Consider the following 16,940-nt stretch of genomic DNA (forward strand, 5'->3'; position numbering starts at 1 on the left):
TTTTATAGTCATGTTACTGACTTTCCACATACAGCTACAGTCTTTGTTATAATCAATTTTTATATATATATTTTTTTATTTGTGAAACAACAGACTACATTTCCCAAGCATTTCACTGAATACTAATCATCCTACAACTAGTTGTTTAACTTGCACAATGAAACCCCTAAATTCCAATAATTTTACATTTTTTTCTCTTACTGTTTCATTAACTGATTTATTCATATTCATATCCAGAGGGACTTACTGTGATAAACCTGTCTGACACAGAAACACAACATAATAAAACATTATAACATGTAAAATGCAGCAAGTTCCAAGTACTGCAATGGTATAGAGATACAGTTAATGGTGGCACAAATCAGTAACAATATTCTAAGACAACACTTTAGATCACAAAAAATTATTAAGTAGTGCAATAAACTAAGAGCACATTTTGGGGATAGAAAGCTTATGTCTGACATAGTACCAGAAAATATGCAGCATATATTGTCCATGAAGAACTTTTTGGAGTTTTTAAATCTAATTTGGAAGAAGGAATCTACATTTTATTTAATATTAATGGACCCTTTACTATACACTATTTATGTGCACTGGAGCTGCTAGAGGTGCTCAAATGCAGGCCTACTGACACTTACACTACTTGGGAAATTTTTATTTACTTATTATTTATTTACCGGGAAATTCCAACCATGAAAGAGCCCATTTTCAGTGAAGACCCGGGGAGAAATTCTCCAGACGCATGTCTTTGGAATATGGGAGGAAACTAGAGCACCCAGTGGAAACCTATGCACATAAAGATCGATGTACAAAAAGAGCAAAATACGTAAAATGAAAAATCTGAATGTATTTTGACAACCAACAGTGCCATGCAGGTCAGCAAAAATTAACTAAATAAAATTAAATTAACACACTTTTGCAGGGGGGCAAGCCCCCCCTGAACCCCTCCCATGTCCCCCCTACTTAAATATACCAACTCCGAGACCGCACTATAGTGGGGAAAAGGATATTTCCTCTTCCCCACGATTGCCCCGCTGGCCAAGCAAATGTGGTTGGAGTTTTTATTTTTGCCGATTACGTATTTTGCTCTTTTTGTACATTTACCTTTATGTGTCGATGTACATGTATTCTCTATTTTGAGCTTTCATGTTTATAATATAGACCCTGCAAATGCAGTGAGGACATGCACACTCTACATAGAAGACACCCCATGCTGAGAATCAAACTTGAGAACCCCTTACTGTGAGGTGACACCACTAACCGCTGCACCATAGTACCACCCTAACTCACACTGTCCCAATCCTAGTGATTACATAGCCCTCTTACCACCTGACCTTATTTAACTGCACAGCCCTATTAAAACCCTAACTTTAACCCTTATCTCCCATTTGTTTCCTTAACCACAGCACTACCCTCCCTAATCCTTAGGTCTCTGACTGTTTCCCTCCTCAAACAAAGTCCCTGATTGCTCCCTAACCTTAACACTTCACTACTGCTCCTTAACCCTGCTCCCTAAATATAAAACTCCCTCTCCAGTCCCCTCCACAAACCTAAAAGCTCTGATCACTCCCTCACCCTTAAACTCACCTCCCACTCTATAAACCTAAAAATTCCCTCTTGTTCCATAAATGTAAAGCTCTTCCCACCCCTAAACATAAACTCCTCTCACAACTGTTGCCTAAAGACCCTAACCTGTACTCCCACCCTCTCCCACTGCCTCCCCAGAGCTGCTGCTGCACCTCACCTGAATATGTAGTTGAGTTTAAGTGTGAGTGACTGACTGGTCAAGCTGAGAGGCATCCAAGTCCCTGGCTATGAGGTAGTAATGTTTTACTGCCTGAGATTTGGGCAGTTGTAGTAGGCCCATACCTGTGGAACTTTGAAAGCTCTTATTTGACCTGTTGACTTGCTTCTAGTCTTGGACAACCTCCCCCCCCAGAGCTTGTGCTACATGAAACTGTCATAATTTGTTTATTGGTACAATATTCTTAGCTGTATGTTCAGGTTGTCTTTACTGTTACAGGAATTTGCATATGTTTATTCAATTTGCTTATCTTTATTTATTTATTGTATTTTCAGTTTTATTATCTGCATTGTTCATACATGTTAAACCAACTTTTAATAAGCAAAAAAACTAGACTGGAGGATGCAGAAGAACAGAGTGAAATCCACACGATGTTAGCGTAATAAAAACTTTTAATCCACGCTTTCGTAACCAAACTTCAGAATAAAATGTACATTCTCTACATCACATTTAAAAACAGTTTTGAAATGCCTCTGCACCAATAAACACATCTTTCCACTTAAACAGTTACACAATTAATCAATAAAATTTCAAAGCTTAGGAAGTCATTTCCTTATATAGACTCTACGGTCTTTCAAAAAACATTTAATGGTAACAGCATCATTTATACCAGTTTTTTATCTGAGTTTAATCTGATTTGCCATAAAGCCTCCTTTTGTTCAAGATTTGTTTTGAAATTGCCACCCCTAAAATCATGGCTTCCTTGCTCCAGCACAGAAAACCAAATGTTTTGTACATGGGACAGATGACAGTATGCTTATAGAAAGCATTTGTCTTGTCTTGTTTTCTAATATTGTAATAATGTTCCTTTATTCTAGTGCATAGGGCTCTTTTAGTCATACCAATGCAGAATGCACTACAGTGTGCACACATACCAATGTATACAACTCCTTTACTCTTACAGTTAAAGTGCCCTGGAACTTTCAAAGTATAAGGCAAATGTTCTAAATTAACTAAGGGACCTTCAGAAATGTATCTACATATGTTACAGTTCACATACTTATACACGCCCCATCTTTTCTGTGTAATGTTGGGACAATGAACAAGTTTGTTTCTCTCTCTTTCTAAATTTTTTTTAATTATTTTGATTTTTATATACAAACCTTGGTTGGGTCCCCACAATGGATTGTAAATCTTTATTTCCCTCTAAAATTTTCCACTTGCCAGAAATAATGTTTCTAATAATACCACTGTCTACTGACATGTCCAAACAAAAATAGTTACCAGCATCAGATGTGTTCCTGTCATGGTTCTGTTTTGTATTAGTGTTGGAAAACCCATGCTCAAAGATGGCTGGAAAGAGACTGTCCCTATTCTGTGTGACATATTCAGCTGCTCTTTCAACAGAATCTTACTATACCCCCTTTCATAGGTTCACAGGTAGGTACTAGGCTATCGGCCTAAGGGCCTACGTAAGCCTAGCCAGAAAGGTACAATAGCTTACGCCACCCAAGAAAGTTATTTTCCTGTGCCACTGTCCAGCAGAGACACAGAAGTGATCCCCGGGGTGTATTTCCTATTTCCCATCCACTCATCAAGATTTTTCTTGAAGAGTGCTAATGAAGAACTTTGCTTGACATAGATGAGTAGCTTGTTCTAGAGTACAGGAAGTCTCTGGGACAGGAATCTATCCCTCCAGCGTGTCCCGTTTACTGTGGTGACAAGGTTTAGGTCCCTAGAGTGTGTAGCTCGGAGGGATTGGGATTTATTTAGGTGTAGCATGTCCAACAGCTCTGGGTTTGACATAGCTTTATATGTTAGGCAGAGATCACCTCGGAGTAGGCAATATGCTATGGAGTAAAGCTGTAGTTTTTTGAGGCGGTCAGTGTAGGGCATTTGTTTGAGGCCAGTAATCCTCTTTGTGAGGTACTTCTCTGGCCTTTCCAGCTGCTACAGATGTCTTGTGAGGTACAGTCCAAAAGGGGCGTTGTACTCTATAATGGGTCTAATGAGTGATGAGTAGAGGGGAACAATGACCTCTTTTTTCCTGGATGAGAACCCTTTTATGATGAGGTGTACCACATAGAAGGGCTTCCTGACTACTGTGGTGATGTGACTATCAAAGGAGAGACTACTGTCCACCTGGGTCCCAAGATCTCTTATCATGCATTCGGTGTTAAGTAGATTGCTGCCTATGTGGTAGTTCAATGGTACAGAGTTTTTACCAAAGGGGATGACACTGCACTTTTTGGCATTGAGCTTGAGGCCATGGCTCTGACACCAGGCATCTATCTCAGTGAGGCCCTTCTGTAGGATGTCCACATTATTTGGGGACTTGACTATGGCCCCTAGTTTGCAGTCATCTGTGAACTTCATTAGCCAGAGGCCTTCTGTGTTAGCCTGTACTTCAGAGAAGTAGATACCAAACAGAAGAGGTCCCAGGACGGAACCCTGTGGTACTCCACTTGTGCATTGAGGTCAGATTTGGAGTCTGCAACTTTTACAGTGTGGGTTCTGTCAGTGAGCCAGTTGGCAACCCATCTTGTGATATAGGGATTTATACCTAGTTTAGTGAGTTTAGCTATAACTCCAGAATGGGGGATGGTGTTGAAAGCCTTGGCGAGGTCAAGATAGGTTGTGTGAACCACCTTACCCTCATCCACAGCTTTGGTGACTGCCTCAAAGAAGTCGATCAGGTTCAGGGGGCATGATCTGCCTTTCACAAACCCAAACTGGGTGGGATCCAGAGTTTGGAGGTTACCAATGTCTTTGTTTATGAGTTCCATGATGATACTTCCATGGCCCTGCAGACCAGGCTCATCAGGCTAATAGGTCGATAGTTCCCAGGATCAGTGGTGGCTCCTCCTTTGTGGAGTGGGATAACTGTTGCTGTGCACCATTCAGTGGGCACAAAGCCTGATGCGAGGCTATTATTGAACATGGTGCTTAAATGGGGAGCCAGTTCGTTCTGAAAACAAACAACGTAGTGATAAATTCAGTTTCCTTCAAAAAGTCACCCATTTCACTTGTCATTTGACTGGCTCTCTTATGAGATGCCCTTTTGGAATATTATTCTTCATGTAATGAGGGTGCATGCTGGTGTAATGCAAGTAACTGTTGGTGACACTTTCTTTCCTGAAAATCCTAACTTATAAAACTTAACATCCCATTCCAGAATCACATCCAAAAAATGGACTTTTAGTCCCACATCCCCCAGGCCAAATTTTAAATATCCTGATCTGGAGTTAAGGGTGTCAACAAATCTTTGCACTTTTTGTACATCCCCAACCATGACAAAAAACAAGTCATCAATAAACCTCTTAAAAAATGTAATCTGGTATTCCATGACTACTGGTTCCAGCACAGTACAATCCGAATGACCCATCATAATGTTCGCAAAGGATGGTGCTGCAGGAGACCCCCACAGCTAACCCCCGAATCTGTATTTTTTTTGTTAAATACAAACAAATTGTTGTTTAATAAAACATTTATTAATTCACAATAGAAATTACTTTCAGAATTGCTAAATGTGGAAAATTTAAATATTCTCTAACTTACTCCACTTTTTTTAAAGCTTCTCCTATTCTCATGTTCAAACCACAATGAATGTACATGTTGCTATAGTAACTCTATGCTTTCACCTTGCACTGGAGGTTAGTTAAGCATGTCCTAGTGAGTCTTATCAATAGGTGGGTCCTGACACCTGAAAAATAAATCCTGTCTGAAATGGCTACTTTAGTCCTCAAACTCTCCTCATGTGAGCTCTCTGATGGAAGTCTCAGCCAGCAGTACCTCAATTTGATCCCCTAAGCTCACCACCTCACATTCAAGCAGACTCTTTGTACATTTCATCTGTATTTCTGGCAGCTCTAATAATCCAAAGAAGTGTGTTTACTGATAAAAATGCTCAGCTCAACACCCTTGAGACTGCAGACACTGCTCATCTCACACCCTTTGCCCCTCCAACAAAATGTCTGAATTTCAAATTTGAGGCAGTCTGCCAAAAATTAGTCTCAAACCCCTCACTAACTGATAGTCCACAAGGATATGTTACCAACTTCCACCTACGCCTTTAGTCAGACTGTACAATGTCATGTTTTCCAAAATCTGCCAGAATTAATCCTAGTCCCCTAACTGACTGACAACCCATACATCAAAACTTTCACATCCATCTACTGTACTCTCTGACTTACTTTGTAGCGAGGCTGCCCACTTCTCTACATACACACACATTTTTTTAAAAAAAAGAAACATCTTTATTAAATTATCACGTATGTTATAGGCAGTCCTACAATTATATAAATGAAAATACACTATGCTGACACAATTCCAGTTACAAACATTACACATTACACACCACACTGACATAATAGCTGTTGCAAACATTATACATCACTTATAATTTATCCAGGCATTGTCAGTCAAGCATTACATAGCCCATTGAAGTCTTACCTTCTTTTAAGCCTTGTTCCTCCTCTGCATGAATTGTTCCCACAATTCCCATTTTTTCCTATGTAATTTGCTCCTACCCTTTTCTAAAGATCCCAATTTGCACACACTTTCTTGATCCCACATCTTGTACCATATGTGGAAACCCATATCCACACGATCTACTTTCCATCAACATCACTGTCGTTCAGTTCTAATCAATGAACACTTAGATGCTAAGAATTATTAGTCCCCATCCCTTTTCTAGGCATACACCTTTCACACTGGCTAACTTGGCTGTATTCAGAGAACTTGACTAACTCATCCCAATCCAACCCCATCCACACACCTAGCCCTAACTTTAGCATCCCAGGGAAGTTTCTGTATAATTATATAGTAAACATCCCTGACTATATTCCTTAGATTTTATGAAGTCAGGATACAGTAGATGAATGGGCTTTTGTAGTCTGCTGGCTGTTACAAAATAAAACTTTCACTCTGTAACTGATAAACAGTATTTGGTTGTTTTTTTTAAAATAGGAAAAAAGTGTTGCAGTAAATGGATGATGGCACTGCCCTTGGTATTCAACTCATAGCACTAAGAGGCCTGAACAAGCTGTAGGGCTTTTGTTTCCTGGAGGAATAAATGGGCTATCTGAGCAGATAAGAAAGCTCAGTGGTTACACTGAGAACATGAAAAATACACAAAAATAAGAATTATACAAATAAATAAATGAATAAAGCAACTTGGTCCTCGGTTACCTTGTGATTAAGACAAAAATGAATTGATATGTCCCTCTTGACAACTGGGAAAACAGGTGCAACCTATTTGTTATGCTTTAGGAAACTGGTAAACTTTTCCCTTTCTGATGTTTCTTACACTTTAACAACTCTCCTTTTCATCAGTGTTAGAAGATAAATCTCACAGAACACTGAAGAAGTTGAAAAGTCAGTGTGTCTAGTCCTTCATTAAATACTTCAGTATGAGCATCCAGAAGTACCTGAACTGAATATACGTCATCTGATAAATTGGACTGAAAGTCCTTATTTTTATTTATTTATATATATCTTTTTTGGTTTAAAATAAAGCTTTTATGTCGAATTTCTTCCAGGCAAAGTAGAACCATCTCATTTCAAACTAATGGTAACGTTTGCTTTTGTAATAATCCACAGTTGGGTGGGGGTAATGCTGGATTTACCCGTGGTTGGCACAGCTTAATCATGAGGTTAAAGTCAAAGTGATCAAAGCACGCAAGCAAGCTATGTGTAAACATTATCCACACATAGGAGTGTGACATTATTTAAGAAAATATCTTACATTTTCTTAATAATGTTACTGTATAACTGAACTTCAGTGTTCCATCATGACTATTCCACTGTAGGGGACAGGTAAAGCCTGTACTGTGTATGCGTTCAGCATGTATTTTTCAGTGCTTGCACAACAGATAGTCTTTTGCGCAACATTTTCTTCCAGAGGAAGTTGCACACTTCAAGCATCTTCACCAAAAAATAATTTTTCCCCTGGTTTGAATTTTCTTTTTAAGAGCAGGGCTTCCAGCAGCACATTATTTAATTTTGCAATGTTCAGGCAACAACAGCTTTCAACGGATTTTATGAAAAACAGAATTAAATGTTATCTCAGTGGACGCTGAAAACATGACCATTCCCAGACCACAGGAAATCAAGGCTTCTGCTCAGCCTGTGTAACAACAACATCCCAGCCCAGCACACAGCAGCAGTGGAAGAGCAAAGGCAGTGGCCATATCAAGTAGCTAATCAATTTGGATTTATAGCAAAGGCAGTGGCCATATTAAGTAGCTAATCAAGTGGTATTTACAGCAAAGGCAGTGGCCATATTAAGTAGCTAATCAAGTGGTATTTACAGCAAATGCAGTGGCCATATTAAGTAGCTAATCGATTGGTATTCACAGCAAAGGCAGTGGTCATATTAAGTAGCTAATCAAGTGGTATTTACAGCAAATGCAGTGGCCATATTAAGTAGCTAATCGATTGGTATTCACAGCAAAGGCAGTGGCCATATTAAGTAGCTAATCGATTGGTATTTATAGCAAAGGCAGTGGCCATGTTAAGTAGCTAATCAATTTGGATTTATAGCAAAGGCAGTGGCCATATTAAGTAGCTAATCAAGTGGTATTTACAGCAAAGGCAGGCCATATTAAGTAGCTAATCAATTGGTATTTACAGCAAAGGCAGGCCATATTAAGTAGCTAATCAAGTGGTATTTACAGCAAAGGCAGTGGCCATATTAAGTAGCTAATCAAGTGGTATTCACAGCAAATGCAGTGGCCATATTAAGTAGCTAATCAATTGGTATTTACAGCAAAGGCAGTGGCCATATTAAGTAGCTAATCAAGTGGTATTTACAGCAAATGCAGTGGCCATATTAAGTAGCTAATCGACTGGTATTCACAGCAAAGGCAGTGGCCATATTAAGTAGCTAATCGATTGGTATTCACAGCAAAGGCTGTGGCCATATTAAGTAGCTAATCAATTGGTATTTACAGCAAAGGCAGTGGCTATGTTAAGCAGCTAATCATTTGGTATTTATAGTAAAGGCAGTGGCTATATTAAGTAGCCAATCGACTTGTATTTATAGCAAAGGCTGCGGCCATATTAAGTAGCTAATTTTTATTTATTTATTTTTTTTATTTGCAGTTTGTTTCCCAGGATGGTCCATTGGGCCAAAAGAGCCCATTTTCAATGGAGTCCTGGGGAAAAAAGCTCCATAGACACAAAGTATACAAAACAAAAAATAACAGGATGTTATAGTAAAAAGAAGTGTATGAAGCGTACATGAAAAACAAAGCATTTGATGATAGAATCTAGAAGACAAAGAAATTATATAACAATACAAATATATAGTTCCTATCATTGCTACAAAAGAAGTTAAGTCTGTTACATTAAGTAGGTATATACAAGTCAATTACAACTCTCAGCAGCTATTTACAAGTAAATATATTCCCACAAGGAAAATATGAATGGTGTGAGGGGGGATATACAAGTTAAGTGATGATAAGGGAGGGATGAGTTAGGGGAAGAAGAGACAGAGAGAAAAATGGGGAGGAAGATAGTTGAGTTAGGAAATAGGAGATACAGTAGGTAGTAAGGTAGCTACGTGGGCATTATGCAGGATGGGAACATAAACATTCCCAGAGTGATGCTAAGTGTGAGTGGAGCAGAGCTTTGAAGGTGGTGGGGCAGCTGGTGAGGCGAATATGGGGTGGAAGGGAGTTCCAAAGATGTGCTACGGAGAAAGAGATTAGGAGTTTGCTCGCTGGGTGGGCTGGTTTGTAAAGTTTGATCAGATTCTGGGCGTTTGTTCTTAGGAGTCTGTTGGGTAGGTGCATTGTAAAGGTTGAGGCTAGAGAAGGGCATAGGGAGGACTGAAAATGAGTTTTTGAGCATAAATTAGTTGGGAGTAGATAAGATAGTTGGGCAACTCTAGCCAATATAGTTTGTGGAGGGCAATACAGTGATGAGAGGAGGATCTGCAGCCAGTGGAAAATTTGGCGATTTTGTTGTAGCAGGAAGAAAGTTTTGTCTTGGTGGAAGATGATAGGTTGGTTAGGAGTGGGGCGCCATAAAGGAGAGAAAGGATGAGATATGTGGTGGAGAGAAGAAATCTAGTATATGAAGTGAGATAGCGATTGTGGCGATAGAACATGCCAAGTTTCTGGTGTGTTTTTTTAATATTTGTTTGTATGTGTGTGTCAAATTTAAACTGATTGTCAATGAGGACACCTAACAGTTTAGTACTGGATACTATTTCAAAGGAAGTGTTATTCTGACTGGTGATAGCAAATTAGTTTTTATTGATAATTGTGGATTTGGAAGGGGTGAATAGAATGAGTTTGGTTTTTGATGCACTGAGTGCCAAATGAATATCTAGCCTCCATTGTTCCATGGATGAGAAGGCATCTTGGGTTAATTTTATGAGGGTGGAAGTGGAGTTAGCAGAACAGATAATTGTTGAATCATCTGCGGATTGGATTATCTTAGCATTAGGGATGGCGCTGTGAAGGTCGTTTATAAATATATTGAATAACAGGGGACCTAGTATGGAATCCTGGGGTACTCCAGTGGGGGTGTTGAGGAATGGGGAGAAAGCTTTCTTCCATTTGACTGCTTGTTGTCTATTGGAAAGGTAACTGGTAACCCAGTTGATGGAAGAGCGTGACAGATTTAGATTAGAGAGTTTGGTTAGTAGAAGGTTGTGAGAGATGGTATCAAAGGCCTTTGAAAGGTCCAGGAAGAGGGTGGATACAATACAGCCGAAGTCACGCGCTTTATTCACAGTTTCAAGGAAGGAGAGTAGTGCAGTAGTAGTGCTGTGTCCAGGCCTGAATCCATGTTGTGTGGGGGCTAGCTGGTGGTTGTCGATGTGGTAGGGTAGCAGTTGTAGATGGATACACTTTTCAAGTAGTTTGGAGATGAGAGATAAGAAGGCGATGGGTCTGAAATTGGTGCTGCTATTATTGTTTCCCCCTTTGTGGAGGGGAATAATAAAGGCTTTTTTCCAGAGTTGGGGTATGTAGACTTCTTGGATTGACTGGTTAATGAGAATACAAATGGGGAAGGCAATGGCATCAGCGGCTATCTTTGGGAATATTGTCAGGGGCATTGGAGCATGGTTTTAATTTGTGGAGGAGTTTTTTTATAGTTGATACTGGGATGGGTTTCAGAGAGAAGAGAGGGACCTGGGAGGTGGAAATACCAGAGGATGGGGAGATATTGGGAGGTGTAGCTGGGTAAGTAGGGTTGTTTAGGAAGGATTATGTTAATCTGGATATGGAGTCAATGAAGAAGTTATTAAGTAGTGTGGCTAGATGGGTCTACCTGATAACACCAACACGCCAAAACACAGACAACGAAATAACAGACACGAAAAAAACGAAAAAAAAAAAGTTCAAAAACACAAAACTTCACATGCCCGACAAACCGAAATCCCGACAATCAATAAACAAACACCTTTCCTGAAAAACACACACACAACACAAGCACACCAAAAACCTTACAAACCTACACTAAACCTTACATACACAACTATCTATGCACTTACCTTAACCCAAACCCTAACCCTAAGGTCCGTCACTATCGCACACTTACCTTACCCACACCCTAACCCTAACTCACTTAATCCGCCCCTAACCCTAAACTCCGTCACTATCACACACCTACCTGACATGCACCCTAGCCTAACATTCGTCACTATCACACACTTACCTTACCTACACCCTGACCCTAACGTCCGTCCCTATCGCAGACTTACCTTAACATGTCGGTGTTCTTAGCGTTGGGATTCTCAACTGTTGGTCTTCTCTGTTGTCGATCTTCCGGTGTCAATGTTCTCGTTGTCGGCGATCTGCGATTTCGGTATTTTCAGGTAGACCTGGCTAGATTGGTATCGGAAACATTATGATCAGGGCAAGGATTATTCTTTCTGCCTGGATTGAAGAGAGTAGTGATACTATCCCAGAATTTTTTAGGGTTAGTCTTATGGTTGTTTTGGAGTGTGGTATAACAGGGTTTTCAATCTGAAGTAATGAGCGTTTTAAGTTTGTTGCAGAGTATTTTGTATTCATTTAGGGTGAGTAGGGTTTTATTTTTATGGTGGTGTTTCAAGGCTTTATCACGGAGGTGCATGACAGCTAAGGTGTTTTTACTTAACGAGGGGACAATGTTTATAGCAAAGGCAGTGGCCATATTAAGTAACTAATCAATTGGTATTTATAGTAAAGGCAGTGGCCATATTAAGTAGCTAATCAATTGTTTATATAATTTTAAAGCTAATGTTGATATTGCACCAACTTTAAACAGTACCCTTACAGGATATTCCACTTCTTTGCCAACTGAAGGTTTTATTTCTGACTGCCCACTGGCTCTGAAGTAGTGCTTTTGTGCTCTAACACCTACCATTTCTGTGGAGTTTTCCATGTAGCTGTCAGGGCTGTACAAAAAACTGTCACAAGTGAGTTTAGATGCCAGAAAGTACTGATTAAACTCTTCTCCAAATTAAGGACATTTAAGAGTAGCAGATTTTCCACATAAAAACAGGGCTAGGTTTTGAGTCAAGACATTGGCCACTGATAGTGTCAGCATCCATGATGCCCATGTACACGGGGATACCAAACATCTAGTAATTCAGCAGGTACAAGCTACACAGAAAAACAGTGAGACTACTATTAATTATTTTAACATTTTAATAACAAAACCAATCTCTGCTTTATTATATTACACATTTATTTCTTTATAAAACTAGTTTACAAAAACTGAACTTACTCTGCACTCTTGGGATTGTGCCTATGGCTTTGCTGTGCAGCTAAAGGTCTTGAAAGTATGCATGCACATACTGATTGATTATTACACCTACTCATTGGCAGCCTGCTATGGTCCCCTCCCAACCCCAGCCCAGGATAGCCTGTTGTTCTTCCATTTAAGTCACATTGCCCCTGCCCCACCCACATAAACATATGCGTACAACACAAGTTACCTTAAGACCACTCCCAACCCAATCTCTTTTAAATGGACTTTTCCAACCAACACCTAATACTAATTCTACTTTTGATGGTATAGTCATTCAACACCAAAGACAACAATAAATATATAAATGTAACTTAATTATAACCAATAAAAAATCAGCTAACATGCCACCAAAACAAGATATAACTTTGTAACTAATAGCAGCTATCATGTGTTCCATTCAAATTTGGATCACAGGATAGCAGGCACCTGTGCAGTATACGTATTTCAACAACTACCAACCTCATTCCCAAAATATCTCCCAAATGTATCTACAATCGTTATTATATATCAACAGCAACACAAATACAATACAACTATACTAAAATGAAAATAGTTGCTGATTAAGAAAGACCCTTCCAAAAAGGTAGTACATCTACTAGAAGAAATAAAACAAACTTTTCCAGAACCACAAATATATTGTAATGTATCTCGTCCTAAGTGGTGACGCTGAACTAAACTCATGTCCTACTTATCACAACATGCAGCTTTAAAGTCAAGCAAAGAGGCATCATGCTGTCTCTAGAGGACAAATAATAATACCAAATAAATAAAAGAAGCTTATGTTATAACTGAACTTAATAGCTGGATAGAGTATTACAAACCTGGCATGTCAACTATTACAAAAAACTGGCTAAAACCTAAAACCTAAAACATGAGATGAAGAAACTCTCCTACCAAGTTTTCACATCCTTAGAATTGACAAACATTTCTAAAAGAGCAAGAGAAATCTGTATACTCTAAACCTCTCTAGTTACCCACATCACACCTACCTATTCCCATCCTTTGAATCTGAAGTTTGTCTAGCAAACATGACAGTAAATTCATTTACTCAAGCTAGATACAAGTGTTATGTATATTTCACCTGGTATATATCTACAATGAATATTATCCTCTTTAGAAAATGTATTAGAATTCATAACACATAAAATAAGATACTGTAATGCTTTGAGATGTAAACATGGACAGGGCACAACCCCCACCTGAACAACAATACACACAAAAACAACCACCACAAATAATAAGTGAACCAACTAGAACTGACAAAGTCTCAGGGAAAGAAAGCATAAACGATTGCCTATTAATAAGACAAAACAATAATATGCAATCCCCAGGAGCAGTACCAGACACCTTCAAGAGGATTGAGAAAGAACCCCACCACTGGCAGTAAGAGCTGTGGCTAGAAGGGAATATTTCCATGATGTGGAAAATTGTGATTCATAGACACATTTGCCACAAAGAGGAAAAAACTCAGCATTGCCTACTTTGCATATTTCTGAATGACCCTTAACTACTAGGAGTGCACATTAGCACTTTCTTGAGGTAGTCAACACTGGTGGCCCATGCATCGCACTGGCACAGTCACACAATCTCAGTCTCCCACACACGTTCAAACACACACAAAAGTGCATATGCGCACACATACAGACACACACAAACACACACTCACAGGCACACTTCTTATCTGTCCCGAAGTCTATTCTTTTTTGTCCCTGTCCTCATTAATCATGGATCCTTAAAGTCTATCAATAATGGCAGACAGAGTTTTATTCTTCTTGTCTGCAATGTCCATCATGATGCTAGAGCTGTTGGTCTATTAACTTCTTAAGTGACTCCACCTAATAGTTTAAAACGTCTTCCTAGTGTTTGTCCGGGCTTTGTCTTGAAGCCTCCCACCACATGGACACATCTGCCATCCCTCTCAACTGTCCCTGATTTTGCAGAATGCTCCTGCTGTTACATCTTACACATGCTATGTCTGTCATAAGACACAGACAGTTGTAAGTAGTGAATAATTCCAGACATTAAAAGTTTTATACTTCTTACTATGTAGAAAATACCCCACCACAATAACATCTCAGTTAGTATAAAGGGTTAAGGTACTTTATTGATAAACTTATTCCTATGTGAAACAGTCAAGGTTCAAATATTTTCCCCACCTTTAACTTTTTATTATTATTATTTTAAAGACACTAAAGTAATAAATAGAAGAATCCCTTGTATCCAGTCTGGCACAGAGAACTAAGAAGGTGCTGGTCAGTGCTGAGGGTACAGGGCTTGAATTGTCTTAACTGCCTTAATGGCATGATGCAAAGAGTATCCCTGGTGTCTAGTATTCCACAGACCCACATCATTTACGAAGCAAAACATTTTTCTAAGTGCCTTTAAGGCACAATATGAAGTGCATCCATGATGTTTAGCATTTCTACTCTCCAATATCACAGGATTTGCTCATTAGTCTAGGGGAATCGGAACATGTAACAGCCTCCCCCCACACCACACACACAGACACACTCGGTCATTCACCCATACACACACACACACACACACACACACACACACACACACACACACACACACACACACACACATCCCTACCCTACCTATCCTCTAACAACTACCCCCCCTTACTGCAATCTCCCAGCATGCAAACACACACACACACACACACGTTAAACCACTCATACATCCACATACACTCACACATGCACCACATATATGCATACATACATACATACATAAATACAGTCACCAACACCACCTGTTCACTAAACTCTTCAGCACTTACTTATAACATGATCAGGAGAACATAAGTGTTTGGCTGTGTTTAATAACATGGGCAGCTGATGTAAATCATGCAGTTGATCAAGACTAAATCCTACAGGCATATTTTGGGGGGGAAACACCTGGCTAATTAGCATAGTCTGCTCCTGCAGAATGCCTAATTAGCATTTGTGTTTGGCTAAGGAGACACCCCACTGGTGTGCTGCATCTCCATGTGGTGCAGTGCTGTTGTAGGGCTGTCTCTAAATGTGAAATGGTTACTACCAGGTATACACCTCATGGTAACATTTCTGAATCTGTCCGACTGTGTTTGACAACAGCAAGAACATTTTCAAGAAAATGTGTATAAAGATATTTAGCATAATAAGAATTCATTTTATAGCTATGTAAAAGGAGTAATGGCATACAAACTGATAAACTGCACAGATTCTAAAAGGCATTCTCAGATACAACATACTGTAGATATATGCAGAAAATGTTACACAAATCCCTTTGATTCCACAAAGGAGATATAATCTGTGCTAGTAATATCCAAGGAACTTCAGATACTGAAATCAAATTAGATTATATTGAAAAAAGTACTATGCAGACTGGACCCAAACAAGCACAAGGAGGAGATGGCACTAGTACTAATGACCTGAGAAAATGTCAGCTTTAAGTACAACAACATTTTTTATACACTAGGCCATTTATGTATGTAGTGAGTCCTCAAGACTGGAGACATACACTTTTTAAAATGGTCATTGAGGGAAAAGGAAACAGGACAAATCCAGACTCAATGAAACAAATAGGTCTACTTTCTTGTGAAAAAATAATGTAGATTATTTTTGTAACATTATTGTCAAAACTGGAAATGTTAGGACAGAAATCACATATTAGTGTGTATATACTGAAAATAGGTCTAAAAATAGCTTATAATATCAAAATGTTATAATATAATAGCAGACATAAATGAAAAAAAAAATTTGAAATACAATTTTGGAGAGCTATCTTTAACCTTTGATAAAGTCATACACAAAACACTGATCAATAAATTAGAACACCTAGATAGCAATGGTACTAATGCAACCCTGATACTAAGGATAGCTCGACGGCTTATAAATAGGAGATGGCAAGTAGCATTCAACAACTGGGCAAGTAAAATTCTAAGTTATGATCAGGGTATCCATAAGGCTCTATCCTAGGGCCCATACAGTCTAAGTTGTTTCCTTCTGATTTATCTTTTTCACCTAAGGTGTTCTACTGCCTGTATGCAGACCCCTTTTACCCAGACTATATGGTAGTACCACTTGCCACCACCCTCTAAAATTTATCAGCTACTTAAAGGCCCTTAAAAGGGTGTCCAATTATTACTGCACAATATTATTATCCAGTTGGTAAGTGTGACTAAACAGTCAAGGCTGATTAGAGTGACATTGTACAGTTTTACCAAAGACATGCAAGTACACTTAAGAGCTTAACTTATCTCTACACAAAACAGCCACAGTTGAAAGGGTTTAAAAATATTTAATAATAAATACTAAAAACACAAGACAATACTTTTGACTAAACAGCGCTAGTCAAGAGTTCAGAGATCACAGAGAAATATGTAAAACAATGCAGTAATAAAGTTCTGACATCACAGAAAAATACTTAGTCTAATCTTTCTAGTTCCTATCTATTT

At 38.9% G+C, this 16,940-nt stretch overlaps 1 protein-coding gene across 1 annotated transcript in view; it reads right to left on the reverse strand.

Annotated features, from left to right (window-relative positions):
- Positions 1 to 16,940, reverse strand: part of LOC122797693 (cytochrome P450 2D15-like) — an 807,038-nt gene that overhangs the window by 442,950 nt on the left and 347,148 nt on the right. The window lies entirely within an intron of this gene.

The sequence above is a fragment of the Protopterus annectens genome, chromosome 1.part0 (genome assembly GCF_019279795.1).
Source record: "Protopterus annectens isolate FY-2018-M chromosome 1.part0, PAN1.0, whole genome shotgun sequence".
NCBI classification, from domain to species: domain Eukaryota; kingdom Metazoa; phylum Chordata; order Ceratodontiformes; family Protopteridae; genus Protopterus; species Protopterus annectens.